We start from the raw sequence: 25043 nt of genomic DNA, 5'->3' as shown, positions 1-25043 counted from the left end.
TTCCAGAGGCTTTGCAGGTACAACCTCAAGCTTAACCCCGCCAAGTGTGCATTTGGTGTCCCATCCGAAAAACTATTGGGATTCATAGTAAGCCGGCGAGGCATCGAGTTGGACCCATCAAAGATCAAAACCATACAAGAATTTCCACATCCGAGGAACAAGACTGAAGTGATGAGTCTGTTAGGAAGGTTGAACTATATTAGCAGGTTTATCGCTCAGCTCATGATGACTTGCGAGCCTATTTTCAAGTTGCTGAAGAAGGACGTTGCGGTCAAGTGGACGGATGAGTGTCAAGAAGCATTCGATGAAGTAAAGGGATACTTGTCTAACCCGCCTGTGCTAGTACCTCCAGAACCAGGGAGACCATTGATTCTTTACTTGACTGTCCTGGAAAATTCATTTGGCTGTGTACTGGGGCAGCATGACGCCACCGGCAGGAAAGAATAGGCCATCTACTATCTTAGCAAGAAGTTCACGGCTTATGAGGTTAAGTATAGTCCATCTACTAACTTGGGTGGAACAGAAGTTGAAACATTATTTGTCATCCTACACTACTTACCTCATTTCACGCTTGGATCCATTGAAGTATATCTTTCAAAAGCCTATGCCGACAGGAAGACTTGCGAAGTGGCAGATTTTGCTCATAGAATTTGACATCATCTATGTGACTTGGACTGCGATGAAAGCCCAAGCATTGGCCGATCATTTGGCTGAAAACCCGGTCGATGAAGTGTATGAGCCACTGAGGACTTATTTTCCCGATGAAGAGGTGATGTATATTGACGAGCTAGAATAGGCCGAAAAACTAGGTTGGAAACTTCTCTTTGATGGGGCTGCTAACATGAAAGGAGTCGGAATAGGAGTTGTGCTTATTTCTGAAATAGGGCATCACTATCCTGTTACGGCTCAGCTTCGATTTTATTGCACCAACAATATGGATGAATACGAGGCATGCATTTTGGGTTTGAGGCTAGTTGCAGACATGAATGTCCGGGAAGTTCTGGTCTTGGGAGACTCGGATCTTCTGGTGCACCAAATTCAAGGAGAATGGGAAACACGAGATCTGAAGCTCATACCATACCGACAATGCTTGCATGATCTTTGTCAACGGCTTAGATCAGTGGATTTCAGGCATATTCCAAGGGTCCATAATGAGGTCGCCGATGCTTTGGCTACCCTAGAGTCAATGCTGCACCATCCGGACAAAGCCTATGTCGATCCTTTGCACATTCAAGTACGAGGTCAGCATGCTTACTGCAACATGATTGAAGAAGAATTTGATGGCGAACCGTGGTTCCATGATATCAAGGAATACATCAGAATGGGGATATACCCAGTGCAATCCACGGGGGATCAAAAGAGAATAATTCAATGTTTGGCAAGCGGAGTTTTCTTGAGTGGAGGAGTTTTGTATAAAAGAACACCAGACCTGGGATTGTTAAGATGCATAGATGTTAGACAAGCTACGTCTGTCATGTCCGAAGTACATTCAGGAGTCTACGGACCACATATGAGCGGATATGTGTTGGCAAAGAAAATTCTCCAAGCAGGTTATTATTGGCTCACCATGGAGCGACATTGTATTAGTTTTGTGCGCAAATGTCATCACTGCCATATACACGGAGATTTGATTCATTCTCCGCCATCAAAATTACACAAAATGTCAGCGCCATGGCCCTTCGTCGCTTGGGGCATGGATATCATTGGACCAATTGAGCCAGCGGCATCCAAAGGGCATAGGTTCATTCTGGTAGCCATTGATTATTTCACCAAATGGGTTGAGGCCAAAACTTTCAAGTCTGTGACCAAGAAAGTAGTGGTCGATTTTGTTCACTCAAATATCATCTGTCGATGTGGAATCCCGAAGGTGATCATCACAGATAACACTGCTAATCTTAACAGCAATTTGATGAAACAGGTATGTCAACAGTTTAAGATTACACACCGCAATTCTACCCCATATCGTCCCAAGGCGAATGGAGCAGTTGAGGCAGCCAACAAAAACATAAAGAAGATACTTCGGAAAATGGTAGAAGGTTCTCGGCAGTGGCATGAAAAATTACCATTTGCGTTGCTGGGTTATCGCACTACTGTCCATACTTCAGTAGGGGCAACTCCTAATTTGTTGGTATATGGAACTGAAGCCGTAATACCTGCGGAAGTTGAAATATCATCCCTTCAGATTGTCGCTGAGGCTGATATTGATGATGATGAGTGGGTCAAAACACGTCTGGAGCAGTTGAACTTGATTGATGAAAAACGATTGGCAGCTGTGTGTCATGGCCAGTTATATCAAAAGAGAATGGCAAGAGAATACAACAAAAAGGTGCGTCCCCAGAAGTTTGAGGTGGGCCAGCAAGTGCTGAAACGCATCCTTCCACATCAGGCTGAGGCAAAAGGAAAGTTTGTCCCGAATTGGCAAGGGCCATTCATTGTAACCAGAGTATTGTCCAATGGTTCTTTATGTTTAACAGATATCGAAGGAAAATGCATAGACATGGCTATCAATTCTGATGCAGTAAAAAGATATTATGTATGATTTCTTTGGTATAATTGTTGATTGTTTGTATTTGGCATTATTTCGAAGATTGAAATGAAGAAGGCAATTTGTTCTACTATCTAAACACTTTACCCTTTGTTCCCCTTTTTGAGCCTTATTTATTTCTTTCATACCCCTTTTTGGAATCAATAAGGAAAAAGAGAGAAAAAGAAACAAAAGATAAAGAGAAAAGAAAAGAAATGAAAAATATAACAACAAGGAAATTCAGGTGTGAACTACATTTGACCTGATCCCTGTTAAGGGTACGTAGGCAGTTTTACGGCTCGATCATAGTAAAATAAAAGTCATAAGATCCCCAAGCAAGAAACTGGGGCAGAGGTTGTATTTGTAATAAGAAATGTGATTCCAATAGTTGTAATTTTAAACCCATGTCAAGTTATTTTGAGCCTTTGATACCCTTTCTTTCTAATCCCATCCAAAAGCCCACATTAAGGTCCAAAGAAAGACCTTCTGATCAGTTTTCGAGAGATGACAAGTCGAGCAAATAGAGTGATTCATATCAGGGTAATACTCCGGTCCAAGCAGGGAAATTAATGAAAATGAGAGAGTCTTATTGGTGAAAACCTTCACAGGCACCATAAGGCAACAGAAGTTGAGAGAAATAAAATGAGAGAGTCTTATCGGTGAAAACCTTCACAGGCACCATAAGGCGACGGGAGTTGAGAGAAACGAGAGAGTCTTATTAGTGAAAACCCCTCAAAGGGCACTATAAGGTGACAAGGAATTAAAAGGGGCAAACGAGATAAGCTTGATGGAAAGGATCCGTCGAGACCTCAAGTAGAATAAAGATGTTGTTTCGGCAAAAGAAGATGGGTTGCGAGACCTTTGAAATGCAAAGTAGGGACATCAGAAAGATTGATTGATGTAAATAGACTGGGTTGATTAATCCAAAAATGCACGACATGACCATTGGGATCGGTTATACCATTCAGATAAGTTATTTTTTCTTCAAACAATCGTTCAGAAAGATTTTTCTTGTTCTATCTTCGAAGTCATCATTTTCCATTTCTTTTTTATCAATAGTAGTTTGTTTTTACGAAGGATTTTCAGTGCTAACTACCAGTTGCCAACATGGTGCAAGGTAAATGGGGATAAGACATGCGAGGATAATGTGATGGGATGAGAAAGACATCGTTGTAAGACAAAATGATAGATTGGTCTAAGTTTTCGGGACAGTACGGAGCAAAGGTGGAAAACAACGGTTGAGAGGTTGGTGAATACAGAATCATCAAGAAGGTCGGAATTTATCAGCCAAGTTTCAAGATGGTCGAACAACGCAGAGCATGGAAAAGAGCGAAAGGGAAAACCGTCCCCAGCAGGAACATCCCCACGTTTTAAACTAACAAATTCTCTTTGATTTTAAGAAGGGACAGGAAATATTATTGATGACAGAAAGACATGCCACAAGAAAGATTGTCAAACTTGGGAAGAAAATTTTCTTTCATTTTGAAAATTTTCTGGAAGGCAGGTACCCACTTGGGGAAGAAGGAAGATAACACAAGTTTGGAGAAAAGTGGTATCCCCAGCAGTTTTCAGAAGAAGGCAAAACAATTTTTAAAGAAAGCAATTTCGGGAGGAAGATAACATAAGTCTTAAGGGAAGTAGTTCCAGAGGAAGGAAAATACCGGCTTTAAGGGAAGTCTTTGAAGGAGGAAAATAACATATTTTTTGAATGAAACACCGAGTTATCCCCAGCAGTTTTCAGAGGAATGAAACGCCAGTTTTGGGGAAGCAGTTCTGAAAGAAGAAAATTCAAGTTAGAATGTAAATGGTTCGGGAGGCAGGAAGGAACAACGGCAATAGAACGCATTTTTAAGAAGTAGCTGAAGTCAGGAGCCCGTCTGGAGAATGGATGTGTTATATATTTAAGTCATTGTTGAAATCAGGAGCCCGCCTGGAGAATGGAGGTGTTATATTTTTAAGTCGTTGTTGATGTCAGGAGCCCGCCTGGAGAATGGAGGTGTTATATTTTTAAGTCGTTGTTGAAGTCAGGAGCCTGCCTAGAGAATGGAGGTGTTATATTTTCAAGAAGTAGTTGAAGTCAGGAGCCCTCCTGGAGAATGGAGGTGTTATATTTTTAAGTCGTTGTTGAAGTCAGGAGCCCGCTTGGAGAATGGAGGTGTTATATTTTTAAGTCGTTGTTGAAGTCAGGAGACCTCCTGGAGAATGGAGGTGTTATATTTTTAAGTCGTTGTTGAAGTCAGGAGCCCGCCTAGAGAATGGAGGTATTATATTTTTAAGAAGTTGTTGAAGTCAGGAGCCCGCCTAAAGAATGGAGGTATTATATTTTAAGAAGTTAGTTGAAGTCAGGAGCCCGCCTGGAGGATGGAGGTATTATCTTTTTAAGTCGTAGTTGGAGTCAGGAGCCCGCCTGGAGAATAGAGTTTGTTATATTTTCAAGTTGTAGTCGAAGTCAGGAGCCCGCCTGGAGAATAGAGGTATTATCTTTAAGTTGTCTATTGAAGTCAGGAGCTCGCGTGGAGAATGGAGGTATTATCTTTTTATGTCGTAGTAGAAGTTAGGAGCCCGCTCGGAGAGCGGAGGGTTACAACAAAAATCCCCAGCATAAACTCAAGTGCAGAAGTCAAAAGAGAGGCAACAATGGTCAAAGGAAGATAATTCGCGTGTCGAAGGAGAAACAATTCGAACTTCACAAGAAAGAAAGAAACATCAGAGGAAACACAAGCAAACAAGAAAGCAAGGCAATAAGAGCAAGTTTGAAGATCTAGATAAGATTCTGTAATTCCTAGTTTAGTCTAGCTTCTTGTTTTCTTTTAGCATGGTGTAATAAGGAGGTCAGTAAGTAGCGGCAGCAGCAGCAATAGCAGTAATAGTAAAACCACAGCTCTGTGGTAGTCTCAGCTACCGAAACTTCCCGAACTACATTGACCTGATTCCTTTATAGCCAAGGATATGTAGGAAAACTTTGAAGCAGAGGTTCGGTCAAATCTTTCAAAAATGCTTCCTACGAAGTATTCGAACGGGCAAAAATCGTTCATATCCGCTCACTTTATCTTTGCACGAAAACTTTTCATGTTTCTGGGCAAAGAGGGGCAGCTGTGAGCACGTGATTTTTGCGTCACATGAATTACTCCAAAAGAATTCTCAAAATTAGGTCCTTTTCTTTAATTATGTGTTATTTTAGGAATTACTGTGCAATTTTCCAGATTGTTTGCATATTTTATGCATTTTAATGCATTGAAAATACAAAAAATATAGCATCTGCATTTAGAATTTAGTTTTATATTCTTACATTAATTAAGTAAATTGTTGTTTTACAAAAATAAAAATTTCACAAAAAATAACATATTTGTGCATTTTAGTGTTTAATGTCAAATTTTGTGATTTTTCTTTTATTTTTAATTTAATTTGGTATTTAATTATTTGTGATAGGTATTATTTAAAGTTAATTAATCTTTTTAAAGTTAATTAGAATTTTTTAAATTAGTTTTAATTTTTTGAAGAAAAGAAAATGGAAATGATTAAATAAAAGAGGGGCAAAATTTGTTGGGCTATTTCCCATTTTACCCAGGCCCAAGCAAAATCCACCCCAATACCCGCCCCAAATCTGCCAAAAACCCGTTCCCCACCCGGTCCATCCCCAGTTGAAACCAAACGACGTCGTTCCTTATTAGTGAAGTTATCCAGGACGTTGATCGTGAATGATCCAACGGCCAAGATCAAATCCCCACCCCACTATATATTCCTAAAACCATACCCCCACCCACCTCTTCGTCTCCAAACTTTAGAGACCAAATGCATCTGCCACCCTTCACCAACGTGCTCCGCCCACCGAAAATCGCCTCACAGCGGTTTTGGTGGTCCAAACAACCCCAAAATTACACCATAGCCTCCCCACGACGTCCTCTTTCCAAATCCCGAATCAGTTTTCTTCGAATCAGTACCAGACGCTTCGAATCTTAGATCAAAGAATCGAACCAAACCCTAATCCGTTCAATGGCCACCAAACTCACACCTTTTGACCACTAGACCACCCTCGTCCCAAGTCCCCTACTAGTTTTGCGCGAATCAGAGCGGAGTTGGTCGAATCTCAAAACGAAAGAGCAAACCCTAAAGGGAAAGAATTGAGGTCGTAGTCGACCTTAGTCGTGTGTTCTCAGTCGAGAACACTCGATTAAGGTCCGTCTCGGCTTCAAACACAAGTGGGAGTTTCAACTAATACAAATGGGAACTGTGACTGAAATTCTAAGGTATTTATTTTTCTTTACTTTTTCTTTTGTTGTTTCATGGTTTGTCTGATTAAGTTTCGTTATATTATGTGTTTTTCAATTACTTTCCTTTCTTTCTTCTCCATCGGACTTTTTCTTGGTCTAGTTTTCTTCTATCAGTCAACATATGGTTAAATAGTTTCGTCGATTAATCCGGTTTAATTGTAGTTCAGTAGTTCTGGTCAAATCGTTTGATGTTATGCCAAATTGTTTCATTTTTATGTGATGTTTGGTCCCCTACTCTGTGACGTGACTTGGCATATGAATTTAGTTGTTCATTCAATGTATTTACAGTTTCATTTGCTCGTATTTAGGTTTAGTGTAGAATTGTGTTAGTCTATTCCCTAAATCCTTAAAGCCTTCATCTTGGTTGCAATACTGTTCGTTCTGATCTGAGTTCAATTGTTGTGTGAGTTTAGTGGTTTGAATCTGACTGTGGTTCTGTTTGAGTTTGGAGTCCGATGGAATTGAATTTTGGTTAAATTCAGCTTTAGTTAATCAGTGATTAGGTTTCTTCTTTAAGAATTGGTTATAGCTGAAAGATGTAGCATAGATTAAAGGGGGTTAAGTTAGGATAGTAATCACAGGGGTTCCAGGGGTAATTTGGGAATTGAAAACTTGAAGAAATGGGTAGTTTGAGTGTTCTGTCCACTATGTACTAATGTACCATTAAAATAATGCATTTGTTTAATAATTAGTGGGGAACACAACATATTGGTATGGGGGTAATGATAAAAAGTTAAAGGGGCGCACATGGGAGGGAATAAACAGGCTGAAAAGTGCAAAATTTGAATAAAAAGAGTTTAAACATTGGTCTTTAAAAGGGGAAGACCTAAGAGAAGAAAGGGGAGAGATCAGTTTTTTGGGTCAGTGTTAGAGAAATAGAGAGAGTTCTTGGGAGTTTCACCAGTCCTGAAGAAATCAGCTGGTGAGAAAGCATTTTAAGCCAGTTCTTCTTTAAGCAATCTGAGAGTTTGGAAACACTTAAAATACTGGAGAGTCAGTCAATCTCTTAGGAATCAGTTTGGAGAGTTTTAAGCTTGAAAAGAACAGAGAGAAATACTGAGAAGTCTCACTGTGTCATTGAAATTCTTTTCCTACTTCAGTGATTTCATTTTCCTAATTCAAATACACTAGATTGATCTTGAGTGACTTTGAGTCCAGCTGAAGTGGTTTCTAATTGAACTTTAGCCTATTGAAAGTTTCAAGTGGTTCTGGTCGTCTCTTTGAGTTCATTTGGTTTGTTTGGGTACTACTGTGGGTCAATCTTTTTGTTTATGTTTGGTTCTTGGGTCATTGAATCATTCCTGGGTTGAAGAATAGCTGTCTTGTGGCTGTGTAAAATTCCTAATAGCTGTTGACTGCCCTGCTGAGCTACCTGCTTCTACTTCCTGTTGATTTCTGATTTCTAGGTACACAATTTGAACTCACCTTGATGTAACTGCAAATTTGAATGAAATGAAACCCTATTTCAAGAGCCATGCTCGTTTGGAATGCATATGGCTGTATTTGATCATCTGTTGAGTAGTATACATATTTAGTTCATCTAATTTGTATTGTATTAAGGACTGTATAATTAGAACCATTTCTGAACTACATAGACCAACTGATTCATACTGGACCGTATTTGGACTGTGAGTATTTGGTTTTCTCAGACTTGTGTGAATACTCTTAGCTAAGCATTCAGTTATACTTATGTTCAGTAGAGCAATGTATTAACTAGCTAAGGTTAACTCCAGTGGTCATTTCAGGTTTCTTCACGAAGTTATTCTAGTAAGTAATATAGTTGCAATAAAGTCATTTTAAGAAGCTATTTCAGTAGTAGTTAAGTTTGATTAAATTACTAGCTGAGTGTGCTAGGGAATATAAAGGATGTAAATAGCCAAACTATGTAATTAGGGTGGTAGTTCATATACTTGAGGTTACCTCATGAGCATTTTACTCAGTCCAGTCGTTGCATTTAATCTTGTCTGGGGTACGAATTATTAAAAGTGGAAACTAAAATTACAGCAAGTGTTTAGTCTTGTTTAAATTGGAGTTGTGGTTCATTTTGTCGAAAAGGGGCTGAGACCCTATATTTAGGCGGTTTGGGCTTCAACATATGAACAAGGTGGCCCAGGTCCTGTTTCACACTAAATTCATTTGGACCTGGGCCCAGGCCTGTGAATGGCCTTCCCTTGTGCTTATTTGGGTCTTAATTTTTTAAAACGGGTTTCTTAAGTCATGTTAATTAATTAGACCCTTTTGCTTTATTTTAGAGAGACAAGTAAAAAAATAAAAATAAAAAATCACCGTAGCTTTTAGGTTTTCCTTTTGAATGATAAAAATGAGATGAGTCTCGCTAAACAAACAAATATATTATGGGGCTCTCATTAAATGTATATATAAAAATACTTAGATTCCGGGATGGGCCATTTAGCGAATTACACGGTTTTTCCCCAAAGTAATAACGCACTAGTCTCTTTAGGCACCTATTTTAATAATGTTACCTTCCTAAACTCGGGTGCGCATTTATGTGACCCAAATCCGAATCTCAACAATGTTAAAATATGTCAAAAACCACGGGTGCATTTATGTGACGTGGTTCAAGACTTGTTTTAATGACGTTGCAATTTTCCTTTAAAAATAAATAAAAAGCGGTTGAAGTTAAAATTTGCACATAGGTTCAACATTATTAAAATCAGATAAATATGCCGAACATGACAGTTGAGCGACCGTACTAGAACCACGGAACTCGGGAATGCCTAACACCTTCTCCCGGGTTAACAGAATTCCTTATCCGGATTTCTGGTTCGCGGACTGTAATACAGAGTCAATCTTTTCCTCGATTCAGGATTCAACCGGTGACTTGGGACACCATAAATCTCCCAAGTGGCGACTCTGAATTAAATAATAAATCCCATTTCGATTGTCCTTTAATTGGAAAAACTCCCCTTACGCCCTTGCGGGTGTAGGAAAAAGGAGGTGTGACACAATGCATGCAAGAACTCTGTTGGGCTCTAAAATATCGAACCTCACAAGTATATTGGCCAAGGATTAAATGTCTAAAGCTAGTGGCCTATCTTCTACTAAAATGAATGCCAAGCTACCCATGCTCTCCACCTTTATGCTCAAGGCATCCGCAACTACATTCGCCTTACCCGGATGATATGGTAATATCATAGTCCTTTAGTAACTCAAGCAACATGCGTTGCCTCAAATTGAGATCCCTTTGCTTGAAAAAATAATATCAGCTGCGATGATTAGTGTAAACCTCATAGGACACCCCATAAAGATAACGCCTCTAGATTTTAAGAGCATGAACAATTGCGGCTAACTCTAAATCGTGCACAAGGTAATTCTTATCATGGATCTTTAACTGACGTGAAGAAAATGCAATAATTCGCCCCTCCTGCATCAATACACAACCTAAACTAACGCGTGAAGTGTTGCAATACACAATATACATCCCCGAATCGAAGGCAACACTAGAACGGGTGCCGTAGTCAAAGCTGTCTTGAGCTTCTGAAAGTTCACCTCACAATCATCGGACCAACGGAATGGAGCACCCTTCTGGGTTAATATAGTCAAAGGAGTTGCAATAGATGAGAAGCCCTCCACAAACCGACGATAATAACTTGCTAACCCAAAGAAGCTCCTAATCTCAGTCGCCAAAGTGGAACGAGGCCAACTCTGAACTGCCTCAATCTTCTTGGGATCTACCTTAATACCTTCGCCTGATACGACCTTCCCCAAGAATGCTACTGAATCTAGCCAAAACTCACTCTTGGAGAACTTAGCATAAAGCTTCTGTTCCTGCAAGGTTTGAAGCACCACTCTGAAATGCCGCTCGTGCTCCTCCATGCTACGCGAGTAGATCAAAATGTCATCAATGAAGACAATGACAAATAAATCAATATATGGCCAGAACACCCTATTCATCAAATCCATAAATGCTGCTGGGGTGCTAGTCAAACCAAGTGACATCACCAGAAATTCATAATGGCCATATCTAGTCCGGAAAGCAGCATTCAGAACATCTGAATTACGAATCTTCAACCGATGGTACTTTGATCTCAAGTCGATCTTAGAGAACACTCTAGCACCCTGCAACTGGTCAAATAAATCATCAATATGCAGCAACGGGTACTTGTTCTTAATGGTAATTTTGTTCAACTAGTGGTAATCAATGCACATCCGCATTGTCCCATCTTTCTTCTTTAGAAATAACACTGGTGTACCCTAAGGTGACACACTTGGTCTGACGAACCCCTTTGCTAGAAACTCCTCAAGCTATTCCTTCAACTCCTTCAACTTTTTCAGAGCCATGTGGTACGGTGGGATAGATATAGGCTGTGTATCTTGAGCTAAATCAATACAAAAATTGATATCACGATCTGGTGGCATGCATGGAAGATCAAAAGGAAACACATTGGAGAACTTCCATACTACGGGCACTGAATCAATCGCCGGAGCCTCTAAGGTAGTATCCCAAACATAAGCTAGATAAGCGAAACAACCCTTGTCGGCCATGTTTCGAGCCTTCAGAAAAGAGATAACCCAATTAGATGCACTGATAGGCGAACCCTTCCACTCCAATCTAGGAAACTCTAGCATCTTCAAGATATTCTTTACATGGCAATCAAGGATGGCGTGATATGGAGATAACCAGCCCATGCCCAGGATGACCTCAAAGTCGGTCATATCAAGTAGTAAAAGATCCGCTCTAGTCTCATAACCAAATAATGTGACAACGCAGAAACAATAAATCTGATCCACAACAATAGATCGCGCACAGGATTGGACACATAAATAGGAGTGCCCAATGACTCATGAGAAACATCCAGGGAATGAGCAAATAAAGAGGACACATATGAATTGGTATACCCTGGATCAAATAATATGGAAGCATCCCTACCACAGACAGAAATAATACATGTGATCACGGTATCTGAGCCACTGCATCTGGTCTTGACGGAAAAGCATAGAACCTAGATGGAGTGTTGACTAGATGGCCCACACCTGACTGGCCTGTAGTTGGCTGGCCTCTACCTCTAGGACAGCCCCTACCCGCCTGCCCTCCGCCTCTTTGCAGCCGGATGGCTGGTGCTGTAATCATGGGCTGCGGACCCTGCTACACTACCTTGACTGAAGCCTGGGGCAAAACCTCTGCACATGGCTGAGATCTATGCACTTGAAACAAGCTCTCAGTATGGTGATCTGCTGACCTTAAGCCTGACCCTGATGGCCTGAATACCCACTGGAAGAATCCTGAATAGCTAGTGTACGATAAGAACTCTCTAGCATGGCACTGAATTAACGTCACACTGGAGCACCCCGAGGAGGCGGCAATGCTGGATATGTGGGCATACTAGGATAACCTCTCCCAAACTGACCTCTGCCCCCAGACGGAGCACTACTGAATTCTCCAAAATAACAGAACCGCTTGTCCCGCGGCATCTGCTCTCGGCCTCGCTGACGAACACCCTTGATCCTCCGAGATATCTCCACAACTATCTATTACGAAGTCCCCAGATCAACCTATCAGGCCATAATGGCCTGAATACCTGAATGCAACCCAACAACAAACCTCCATACTCTCTTCGCATCAGTAAGAAGTATCATAAGTGCATGGTGAGACAACTCAGAAAACCTCGCCTCATACTCGGTCACTAACATCTGATCCTGCTGGAACAGCTCAAACTGAAACCACAACTCTTCCCCCTGAGAGGATGGAATGACAGTATCTAGAAAGGTACCTATGTACTAGTCCCAAGTCATACTAGGAGAACTTGCTGGCTTGCCTAGAAGATAAGACTACCACCATCTACGGGCCCTACCCTCCAGCTGAAAAGTAGTGAAATCCACCCTGTGGGACTCTAATATACTCATGTTGCGTAGTTTATCCCTGCACCGATCAATGGAGTCCTAGGGATCCTCGTGCCACTCACCTTAGAAGGCAGGAGGGTGTAGCATAGTCCATCTGTCCAATAGCTTATACGGCTCGTTGGCCGCAGCTGGTCTGGGCTCTTGTACGATTGCTGCCACTAGCTTGGCTCCACCCACAGGTAGTGTGCCCAGGGTCTGATATACAGCATCTGCATGCCCAGGATCCTGAGTAGTAGAGGTATGTACTCTCCCTCCAACCTGATGTTGATACCTAATTTTTCCCTATATATTTTTAAATATGTATAAATACCTTTAAAATAGAATATACATGCATATATAAGCATGCACAATCTTTAATAAATTTTCCAAAATTTTAAGGATTTAAATTGATTTATTCCCCCCTCCCTTTATTCATAAAATCCCAAATAATTATTTTCCAAATTATTGTTATGATGACCTAGTCATTTAAAATTCTTATATTTATTCCAAAATATGGTTAATATATTTTTATGCATTTTTATAATTGCATTTGGTATTTTTAGGCTAAATTGTATATAATTGTAATATTAGCCCATTTAATGTATAATTACTTTTTATATGTGTATAATTGGTCCCTATATTTTTAAAATGATAAATATATATATTTTAAATCATTTTGGTACATAAAATTATTTTTTAGAAATTGTTTAGTACTTATTATAAATTAAATAGGAAAAATTGGCTATTTAAATTATAGCCAGATTTGGCTTTCAATTGTAGTCTAAATTGAACCCAATACCCAGCCCAATTTCAGACAAAATTACCCGACCCAGACCCTATACACACTTACCCGACCTAGAACCCGTTAGATCACGGCCATTGATTTGAAAGATCAACGACCCATATTATTTCTTTCCTTTTTTAATTCTAAACGACCCCTAACCCTAATCATTCTCTACACACCGTTGCCCTCAAATCCTCTCATCTCCTCTCTTCTCTCCACCTAACCCTAACCCCTTTTCAACCTCCTCCCTTCTTAGGTCTTCTCCGGTGAACATCCTTCGACCCCTAAGCATCCAATGGTTCATCCTTTGCCATGCTCATATTCTCTGAGTCCTTCAAGGGCCCTAGGCCATGCCGACTTATATCTAGGGTTTGCTGTTTTGGCTGCTCCGGTGTTATTTTAAGCAAAATCACACCGTATTTGTTACGATCTTTGAGTTTCTAAGCAGGTTCTTCCATCTCTACTTGGGTTTCTTCGGAAACCCTAATTTTTTACATCTCCTAGATCTGTGCTATTTTAAACGATTCAAGTCTGTTCCTTTTATGTTTTACACTGTTCTTGAACCTCTTTTGCAAAAATCATCGATTTCAAGTTGTTTTCACTTTCTTCTAAAGTTAGGGTTTTTTCGAAACTTCTTCTACACTTTGTTTAAACCGATTTGTTATGTTCAAACTTCTATCCTTTGCATATCTCAACTGATTCTATGTTTTTACTTCTTTTTCAACTCGCCTATGTTAAAATCCCTAATATTTCTAGATTTCCTTTGTTTGGTTCTGTGTGTTAGCATGACTACTCGATTCTTGTTAAGCTTCTGTGGTAACCTTGCTTCGAATATGTTTTGATGAGTTCTTAGCCTAACTTATACCACCTCTAAGTGATTATATTCATCTTTATTATTCAAGACTTGCCTCTTTCTGTCGATATTTTTGACCCTGCCTGTTTGCTATGTCTAGTTGTTCTTACTTTATTTATATGTTCATTATGAAATCATAACTTCCTCTTGATTGATTCTGATTTCCTTATTTTATGGCTTGGTTGAAAGATCTTCTTTTAAACCATAAATTTCTACCTCGTCTGTTTAAATTAGCTAATTTTCCTACCTTATTTGCTACAGTAATTTATTCTTACTGAATTATTCCCTTAATAAGAGCTTTCTGAACTTGGCCCTAATTGTCTACTCTATACTTATTGAATTTGAATCTTTCTTTATTAGTTGTATACTTCCTTATTTATCACTTGTCTTACCGTTTGAGTTAATTCCCTTGACTTAAGGGTAGTACATGTCTTGATTTCCTGACTGACTGATTCTGAGTTCCTTAATTACTAATGAACTTTGATTTTTTACCTTATTTGCTACCTGCTTTCGGACTATAAATACCTTAGTCTTCCATTGACACCAGACACAAACACTCTTGGTTCAAAAGCTATCTCTCACCCTTAAAACTTTCTGCTCTCTCTTTGTGATACTTGCTACTGCTCTAAGTTAGTCGGCTGTAAGCCAAGGCTAACCATTGTGTTCTCATGTACTTTCATGTTGCTTACTGTCCTCTTTACAGGTATGTTCTAGTTTTAATTCAAAGTTCCAACAACAATATGATTCTCTTGTTGCAGTTCATCCTATTTCTAGTTTGCTTCTATTTGAGGTTTTGTTGTGAAAAATATAGTTGATGTTTACATTATTAGCATGTTGTATACTTCCCTTCCTTAAGATCAATATATTACCCCTCTGTGTATTTATGAGTATGTCTATACCAATTATCACTTACTTGTTATGTGCTTACCATCATATGTCCTATGTATCCCCCAAACCCCTTAAGCCCTATTTGTGGCTACTGAACCTGTTTTGGAGCTGTGACTCCTGGCTGTGTATGAACTTGTCCTAAGGTGTTGTGTTTGGACTTCTGTTCATTTCTTCAATATCTTTTCAAACAGTCTCTGTGTTTTACTAAATTACTTTCAAACAAACATCCTTTTTAATATAGTTTTTCACTAAAACCTTCAACTTGTGTCAGTCACTTTCACTCTACTCCTAGTCAATAAGTTCTGCCCCTCTAGTATGTGTACTACCTTGGGATCCTCTTGAGAACCCTATAAACTCTAGCATACCGAGGCTGGCCTTCCACACTGCACTTGTTCAATCTTTGGTTACTAAGTGTAAGTGTAAGCATTGCCCGGGATCCTTGAGATTCTTAGGGAACTTTGATGCACCTAAACTCTGATATTGTCTTTGGAATTGAGGCCATTGGAGGCTTTGGACATCTGGGCCTAATTGAAGGCTCCCTATAGAATAGCTTCTTATTTTCATATTTACTTATGTAATTTATTCATTGGCCTGTAATAACTTGTAAACAAATATTGGGGTATTTAATGAAAGGGTTGGGTAGATACATGTTTATGGGGTAATACAGGTAGAAATCATTCTCATAGGACTTCATGTTTAAATTTGATTGCCGTACAAAGTAGATATCATGTTCATAGGGCTTTACATCTTGTCATGTTTAGAAGCCATGCCTATAAGTTTCAAATATTTCCGTAATGGAAATCATGCCTTCAACGTCTTAAAATCAGATTAACTAATAGATGTCATGCCTATAGGACTCGATCCAGATTATGACAAGTGTTTATGTATGTTTTCATGTCTGCATGTCTTAAATCAGCCTAACTAATAGATGTTATGCCTATAGGATGTAATTTAACCCGATTTTGTTACAAAAAAGTGTTTATGTATGCCATCAAGCCTTTAAAATCAGTATCAACGCTAGACATCATGGCAATAGGAAATCATACTCGAAATTCTTCCTGTCAATCTAAACTAGTCTGAATAATTTGACTCGGTCCACGCCTAGTCCACTAATGAATTGGTTTAATTAAGTAACTATTCCAGAAACAAGTTCTTTACAATTGTCTTAATCTACCAATAGACTGCATGGCCATAGGAGTTTCAAAAGTCCATTTCAAAACCTGTTTTGTTTCACTATAAATGTAGCTGTCAGTACTCCGCGTATAGGTAAGCCTTTAGGGTATTTCCAAAATTGCATCTTTGAAACTGTTCCTATTGTTTAATGTTTTCTTATCCTAACTGGCTTTTAAAATCGATAGGCAACTGCTAGGGTTATCACTTCTGAGCCTAATAAAAATGCTTGTCTTCTGCATATTCACCTAGACATCCTGCCGTAGGATACTGTCTAATGAAAGACCTTAATTGTGCATGAGTCGTACTGTTTATGTGCTTGTTTGAGGAGGAAACTTTGAGCCTCTAATTGCTCCCTTTATGTGCTAAAAGTCCTAAGTGTTTTGCATGGCGCCTTAGAATTTTCACCTTTAAAACCTTAGGGGTCCATATAGAACCACATATAGATAGAGGTCCTAACTCCCTCCAGGGCCATTAAGAAGGGACGAGTAGTAGCACGCAATAGAAATCGCTTACCAAACACTCACTTTGCATGACCACTAAGGGGATGGGAAGGGTAGATATGGGGTATGATGATTACGCGCTAATATCACGTGTAGCCCCTCATTGAGGAGTATTTACCGGACATTGAGTGAGGTGATCCTATAGGCTAACCAAAGTAGGACCCCTCCTTCACAAAAAATTCCTTTTTATTTAAACCTTGTTTTACAAATCATTATTCTATTACTTGAGTTACCCAACATGTTTTACTCGCAACCTATTTGATTCAACTGTTTATTTATATGTACTAATTTGTGAATATATGTTCGGCCGGGACCCACAGTTGTGGATCAAGAGGAGTGCCTAACACCTTCCCCTCGAGGTTACTTCGAGCCCTTACTCTAATTTCTAGTAATGCAAACCAATCCAATAGTTAATCACTTTAGGTGCCCTAACACACCGTAATCCGTTAGGTGGCGACTCTTCAAATACCCAATTCCCAAAAGGAAATGAGTCTTTACATCCCATGAATGTCGAAACCCGGACCTCTCTCCACGAGGAGGGGAAAAATGGGGCGCAACAGCATGGCGACTCTACTGGGGATATCTTTTAGGGTCTTACCATAACGAACTTATCTTTTACAAATTTGTCCAAGCATGCTTTATCCTGTACCATTCTCCCTTATTTGAATTTAACTGTCTATTTTCAAGCATTTATGATTTCTTTTTTGCCCTGAAACTGACTTCTCTCTTTGTTTTCCTTTTCCCATAACTATCTTCAATTATTTAAATGTTGTATTTATTTTTCCTACATGAAAATACTTGACTACATGTTATTAATTGCTGCATATATCATGCTCCGCATCATATTCCACTCATACGTATCAAATCTTATAGCAACGCTTTAATCAGTGGTTGCGCTCTTCCTATTTACTACCCTTAAATTTGGAAAGGCTTATTTGTGGTAAAACCAATCGATCAGCGGTGCAGTCGACGGTTCCATGTCTTCCCCCTCGAGTTGTCTGCTTGAGGGTACTAGTCTAAAACCCCATGGAAACCTTACTTTGGTTAAAATTGTGCATGCATCATGGTCAAACCTAGTCAGATCAATTATGTTATTCACATAATGATCCTTTAAGATAAGCCTTATCCAAAGTCCATCGGGTTTTCCATAATCCCAACAGACGCAACCACGTTTTGTGCATTAATTTGGAGAACTAAATGCCAATATGTTAATCATGAATGTATAAATAGTCGAGTCTGGTGGAGGTAAGGTCTAACCCTTTTGTTTTACAGAAAATGAGGCACGAGGTCCCCAGATTTAGTATGGTTAGCAACATCCCACCATTACTGCTAGGTTGGTGGGAGGACCTTTCCTCGAGTGATAAGAAGCATGTGAAAAAGTACCTGGGTAACTTGCCTTCCTTGTTAGATATTGAACCAAACATCAAATTGATCGAGGCTGCCACTTTATTCTGGGATGGTGAAAGAGTTGTGTTCCGTTTCGGTGACAAAAAGATGACACCGCTTCTAGGGAAAATAGGAGGACTTGCAGGATTGACTTGGGACAGTCCCGGGCTTTTGGTACCTGAAAACAACGGGCAGGGTATATTTGAAGATGATGGGGCTGAAGAAGAATGTCAACCTAGTGTGCTTGATGGATTCCTACATACTTTTCGAATATTTGTACGAGAGGTATGGCTATAGCAAGTCTTTCTTCACTTACCATGATAAGATTTCCCTCACATCTCTGGGTCACATCCACTGCAAAGTGTTTGTATTCATTGTGAGCTTTCTAGGCCTAATAGTGTTCCCAATGAAAACAAAGAAATAGAGGTGTATGTTGACGATGTCATTATCAAATCCAACAAGGCCGCAGAACACATCGCTGATCTGAGAAAGTTCTTTGATAGGCTAAGGAGGTACATTTTGAAACTGAATCACCCAAAGTTTGCCTTCGGGGTAGGAAAATTATTGGGATTCATCGTCAGTCGTCGAGGGATTGAGATGGATCCGACTAAAGTCAAAGCTATTCAGGAGTTACCACCACCTAAGAGCAAAAAGGATGTCATGAGCTTCCTAGCACGTCACAACTATATCAGTCACTTCATAGCACAGTCCACAGTCATATGTGAACCCATCTTCAAGATGCTAAGAAAGGATGCCGAAACGAGTTGGACCGAGGATTGTCAGAAAGCTTTTGACAAGATCAAGGAGTACCTGTCCACACCACAAGTTCTAGTCCCGCCAGAACCTGGGCGACCTTTGCTACTTTATCTATTCATATTGGATGGAGCCTTTGGATGTGTTTTAGGACAACATGACGAGACATGAAGAAAGGACCAGGCTATATATTACTTGAGCAAGAAGTTCACACTCTATGAAGCACGATATTCTCTGTTGTAACGCACTTGCTATGCTTTGACCTGGACAGCCCAGAAATTGAGGCATTACTTCTACGCCTACACTACATACCTCTTATCTAGGATGGATCCTCTGAAGTACATATTTCAGAAACCCATGCCTACTGGGAAGTGGGCTAAATGGCAGATACTACTAAGTGAGTTCGATATCGTTTATGTAACTCAAAAGGCAGTCAAGGGACAAGCATTGGCAGATCACCTTGCGAAAAATGTGGTGGGAGGAGAATACGAACCCTTCAAAACTTATTTTACTGATAAGGAAGTATCATTCATCGGAGAAGACATTGTCGAAGCATATGACGGTTGGAGGATGTTCTTTGACGGAGCCGCAAATTTCAAAGGAATAGGCATTGGAGCAGTTTTGGTATCGGAAACATGTTATCATTATCTGGTATCTGCTAAACTCAGATTTCCCTGCACTAACAACATGGAGGAATATGAAGCCTGCATATTAGGGCTCAACATGGTAGTCGACATGAACATTCAGGAGTTTTTGGTAATCGGTGATTCAGATTTACTTGTGCACCAGGTACAAGGAGAGTGGGCCACCAAGAATTCCAAGATATTGTCGTATCTGCACCATATGCAGGAGTTGAGAAAGAGGTTTACAAAGATAGAATTCCGACATGTCCCCAGAATTTAGAATTAGTTTGTCGATGCATTGGCCACTTCGTCATCCATGATACAACATCCAGATAAGAACTACATTGATCCCATTCTGGTGAGGATCCATAATTAGCCAGCTTATTGTGCTCATGTAAAGGAAGAAGCAGATGGAAAGCCTTGGTTCCATGGCATCAAAGCATACTTATCAAAAGAAGAATAACTGGAGCATGCATATCACTCTTCGAAACGCACACTCCAAAGATTGTCAAATCACTTCTTCCACAGCGGAGGGGGCTTGTACACAAGAACTCCTGATTTGGGGTTACTAAGGTGTGTCGACATGAAGGAAGCTTCTAAGTTACTTGTAGAGATACATGCTGGGACATGTGGTCCACACATGAATGGTTTTGTCTTGGCTAAGAAGATACTTAGAGATGGATATTTTTTGATGTCATGGAGATGGATTGCATTCAGTATGTCCGCAAATGTTTTCAATGTCAAGTGCATGCCGATACGATAAAAGTGCCACCAAATGAGCTCAATGCAACAAGCTCACCTTGTCCATTCACCACCTGGGGAATGGATGTTATTGGTCCAATTCAGAGCTCAATATGAGGAGCACTCATACTTTTAGAAATGGACGGAAAAGTTTGGCCAAAATCGATCAATTCAGACGCAGTCAAGAGATACTATGCTTAGATACTTTGCATTTCCTTATTTGATGTAATTGGACTACGCTTGACCTGATTCCCATTTAAGAGGGAATACGTAGGCAGCCTTATGGGTTCGGTCATATCATAATAAAAATTTCATTTCCCCCGAGAGTAGAAATTGGGGCAAAATTTTGAGGAGGACAATCAAAATTCCGGAGCAAGTCCAGCCAACTCCATCGCAAGCCAGGAAGTCAGTAATCAGTCAAGAACTGGGGAAGAATTTTGAGAATGATTCTCAAAATTCCGAAAAAAAATTCAGCAAGGCCTATTATCTGCAAATAGTTAAAAAATCATCTACCAAACTAGGGCAGATTTTGAGGAGGACCCTCAAAATTCCCTAAGAGAGCTGCAATGCCTTTGAGATGTGTTACAGTCACTAGTTCATCAAAATTACTTGATATATAATTTCTAAAACAACTCTATTCTTCAAATATTACATTTTTTCGAAAACTCTATTTCCATAAATAGTCAGGTGTCCCCTAAAAAAACTTATACTTTTTCTTTAAACGCAAGCACATTTGACGTAAGGATAGCACTCACAAAACATGTATACACAAAGATAATTCACTATCAATCATGTCATCAGACATCGAATACATCTCCAGCTAAGAAATACATTACTCTTATCTGCTACTCGCTCTTTGCATGGGGCTAATCCCTGCCTCCCCACTTGCATGAGTCTAATCCTTGACTCCGTGAGGTTAATCCCTGCCTCCCTATTTGCATGAGTCTAATCCTCGACTCCATACTTGCATGAGTCTAATCCTTGACTCCGTGAGGCTAGTCCTTGCCTCCCCATTTGCATAAGTCTAATTCTCATGAGTCTAATCCCCGACTCCATACTTGCATGAGTCTAATCCTTGACTCTGTGAGGCTAGTCCTTGCCTCCCCACTTGCATGAGTCTAATCCTTGACTCCATACTTGCATGAGTCTAATCATTGACTTTGTGAGGCTAATCCCTACCTCCCTATTTGCATGAGTCTAATCCCTGACTCCATATCCTTGCCTCCATACTTGCATGAGTCTAATCCTTGACTCCACACCTGCATGAGTCTAATCCTTGACTCCATGAGGCTAAGCTTGCCTCCATACCTGCATGAGGTTAATCCTTGCCTCCATATTCACATGGGACTAAGCAATGTCCCTTTTGTACAAATATTGCTCTATTTTATTATTTATCTGCTTTCCTATCGGGCTAAGATCAGCCCTCTTTTTTACTAACCCTTGCCTTTTAACATCATATTATTGTATATTATGGGCTGAAATATTGACAATCTATCTGAAGGCATCATAGTCTAAAGTCACTATCCTCATAGCCTGAAGACACCATGCCATGGCCTGAGGATCTCTCGAACTTGCATATCATTATTCAAAGGCGTCATGGTTCAGAGGAACCATTTTCATGGCTCGAGAACACAATTTTATGGCCTGCGAATCTATCACTAAACAATTCATGGCCCAAGATGTCATGGTCCAAGGACATCATCTTTAATCGTCCAAAGGAAACCTTCATGGTCCAAAGAGAATCTGCATCATGTTTAAATTTTCGCAAATACACTTGTAGCATCTTTTATCTGCAGGTAACCAGTAAGCAACCGCTATCCTAGAAGGAGCGATCTCACTCTAGTTCCTTCAACAATGCCGAGCTTTAACCACTATTGCAGTAATTTCATCGGCATACTCCGCAGATAAATCCAGAACTACACATGGACTGATTCCTGTAAAACCAGTGATATGTAGGCAACTCGAAGAATGGAGTTCGACCTCTATCTTTCGAAACATCCCGTCCGGTCAAAATTGACCATCATTTCTTTACCCGAAAACTTTTTCATCCTTCCCGGGTAAAGAGGGGCAGTTGTTAAAACCCAAATTTTCCCTATATATTTTTAAATATGCATAAAAACCTTTAAAATATCATATACATTAATATATAAGCATACACAGGGTTTTATAATTTTTTCATAATTTTAAGGATTTAAATTGATTTATTTTCCTCCATTTTTATTCATAAAATCCCCAATAATTATTTTCCAAATTATTTTTATGATGACTTAGTCATTTAATTCCTATATTTATGCCAAAATATGGTTAATATATTTTTTTTATGTATTTTTATAGTTGCATTTGGTATTTTTAGGCTAAATTGCATATAATTGCAATATTAGCCCATTTAATGTATAATCACTTTTTATATGTGTAAAATTGGCCCTATATTTTAAAAATTATAAATATATATTTTAAATCATTTTGGTACATATAATTATTTTTTTTGAAATTTTTTATTACTAATTATAAATTAAATAGTGAAAATTGGCTATTTAAAATATAGCTAGATTTGGCTTTCAATTGTACCCTAAATTGAACCCAATACCCAGCCCAATTTCAGGCTAAATTACCTGACCTAGAACCTATACACACTTACCCGACTCAGAACCCATTAGATCATGGCCGTTGATCTTTCAGATCAACGACCCGTATTGTTTCTTTCCTTTGTTAATCCTACACAACTCCTAACCGTAATCATTCTCTACACACTACTGCCCTCAAATCCTCTCATCTCCTCTCTTATCTCAACCTAACACTAACCCCCTTTCAATTTCCTCCATTCTCTGGTCTTCTCCGATGATCACCCTACGACCCCTAAGCCTCCAATGGCTCCTCATTTGCCATACTCATCTTTTCTGAGGCCTTCAAAAAAATTCCGACTTATATCTAGGGTTTACTGTTTTGGATGTTCAGGGCTGCTCCGGTGTGATTTCAAGCAAAATCACACCGTATTTGTTACGATCTTTGAGTTTCTAAGCAGGTTCTTCCATCTCTACTTGAGTTTCTTCTGAAACCCTAATTTTTGTTTATATATCCAAGATCTGTGCTATTTTAAATGATTCAAGTTTATTCCTTTTATGTTTTACATTGTTCTTGAAATTGTTTTGCAAAAATCATCAATTTCAAGTTGTTTTCACTTTCTTCTAAAGTTAGGATTTTCTCAGAACTTCTTCTACACTTTGTTTAAACCGATTTTTTACGTTCAAACTTCTATACTTTGCATATCTCGATTGAATCTATGTTTTTACTGCTTTTTCAACTCGCATATGTTAAAATCCCAAATATTTCTAGATTTCCTTATTTTGGTTCTATCTATTAGCATGACTACTCGGTTCTTGTTAAGCTTCTGTGGTTACCTTGCTTCGAATATGTTTTACTGAGTTCTTAGCCTATCTTATACCACCTCTATATGATTATATTCATCTTGATTGTTGAAGACTTACCTCTTACTGTCGATATTGTTGACCCTACCTGTTTGCTACGTCTAGTTGTTTTTACTCTATTTATATGTTGAGTATGGAATTATAACTTACTCTTGATTGATTCTGATTTCATTATTTTATGGTTTGATTGAAATATCTCCTTTTAAACCCTAAATTTCTACCCCGTCTGTTTAAATTAGCTGATTCTCCTACCTTATTTGTTACGATACTTTATTCTTACTGAATTATTCCCTTAATAAGAGCTTTTTGAAATTGGCCCTAATTGTCTACCCTATACTTACTGAATTTTAATATTTCTTTATTAGTTGTATACTTCCTTATTTATCACTTGTCTTAACGTTTGAGTTAATTCCCTTGACTTAAGGGGAGTACTTGTCTTGATTTCCTGATTGACTGATTTTAAGTTCCTTAATTACTAATGAACTTTGATTTTTTACCTTACTTGCTACCTGCTTTCAAACTATAAATACCTTAGTCTTTAATTAACACAAGACACGAACACTCTTGGTTCAAAAAAACTTTATGCTCTCTTTTTATGATACTTGTTATTGCTCTAAGTTAGTCGGCTGTAAGCCAAGGCTAACCATTTTGTTCTCCTGTTCTTTCACTTTGCTTAGAGTCTTCTTTACTAGTATGTTCTGGTTTTAATTCAAAGTTCCAACAACAATATGATTCTCTTATTGTTTTAGTTCATCCTATTTCTAGTTTGCTTCTATTTGAGGCTTTGTTGTGAAACTTGTAGTTGATGTTTACATTATTAGCAAGTTATATACTTCCCTTATTACCCCTCTGTGTGTATTTGAGCAAGTCTATACCAGTTATCACTTACTTGTTATTTGCTTGTGAGCACGTGATTTTTGCCCTATATATGAATTATTCCCAAAAATTCAAACAAAATGATTTTTCTTGAATTTACAACTTCTGTGAATTTTATGGCATTTTCTGGTAACTGTTGCATTTTATTTGTGCATTTTTAATTCATATAAAAAATATATAAAAATACATTTGCATTTAGGATTTAATTTCATATTTTTAGTATTAATTAGGGGATAATTTGTTTTTAGAATAAAATATGAAAAATAACAAAAATAGTTCGCTTTCGCATTTTATTGTTTAATTGTGAAATCGTCACGTAATAGTTTTTAAAAACAATTTTAGGCATTAATTAGTTTTAGTTTAATTGATTAGTTTAATTTTGCATCTTTATAAAAAAAAATAAAA

This window comes from Nicotiana sylvestris, chromosome 2, assembly GCF_000393655.2.
Source record: "Nicotiana sylvestris chromosome 2, ASM39365v2, whole genome shotgun sequence".
Lineage (NCBI taxonomy): Eukaryota > Viridiplantae > Streptophyta > Magnoliopsida > Solanales > Solanaceae > Nicotiana > Nicotiana sylvestris.
This window is presented reverse-complemented; position numbering follows the sequence as displayed.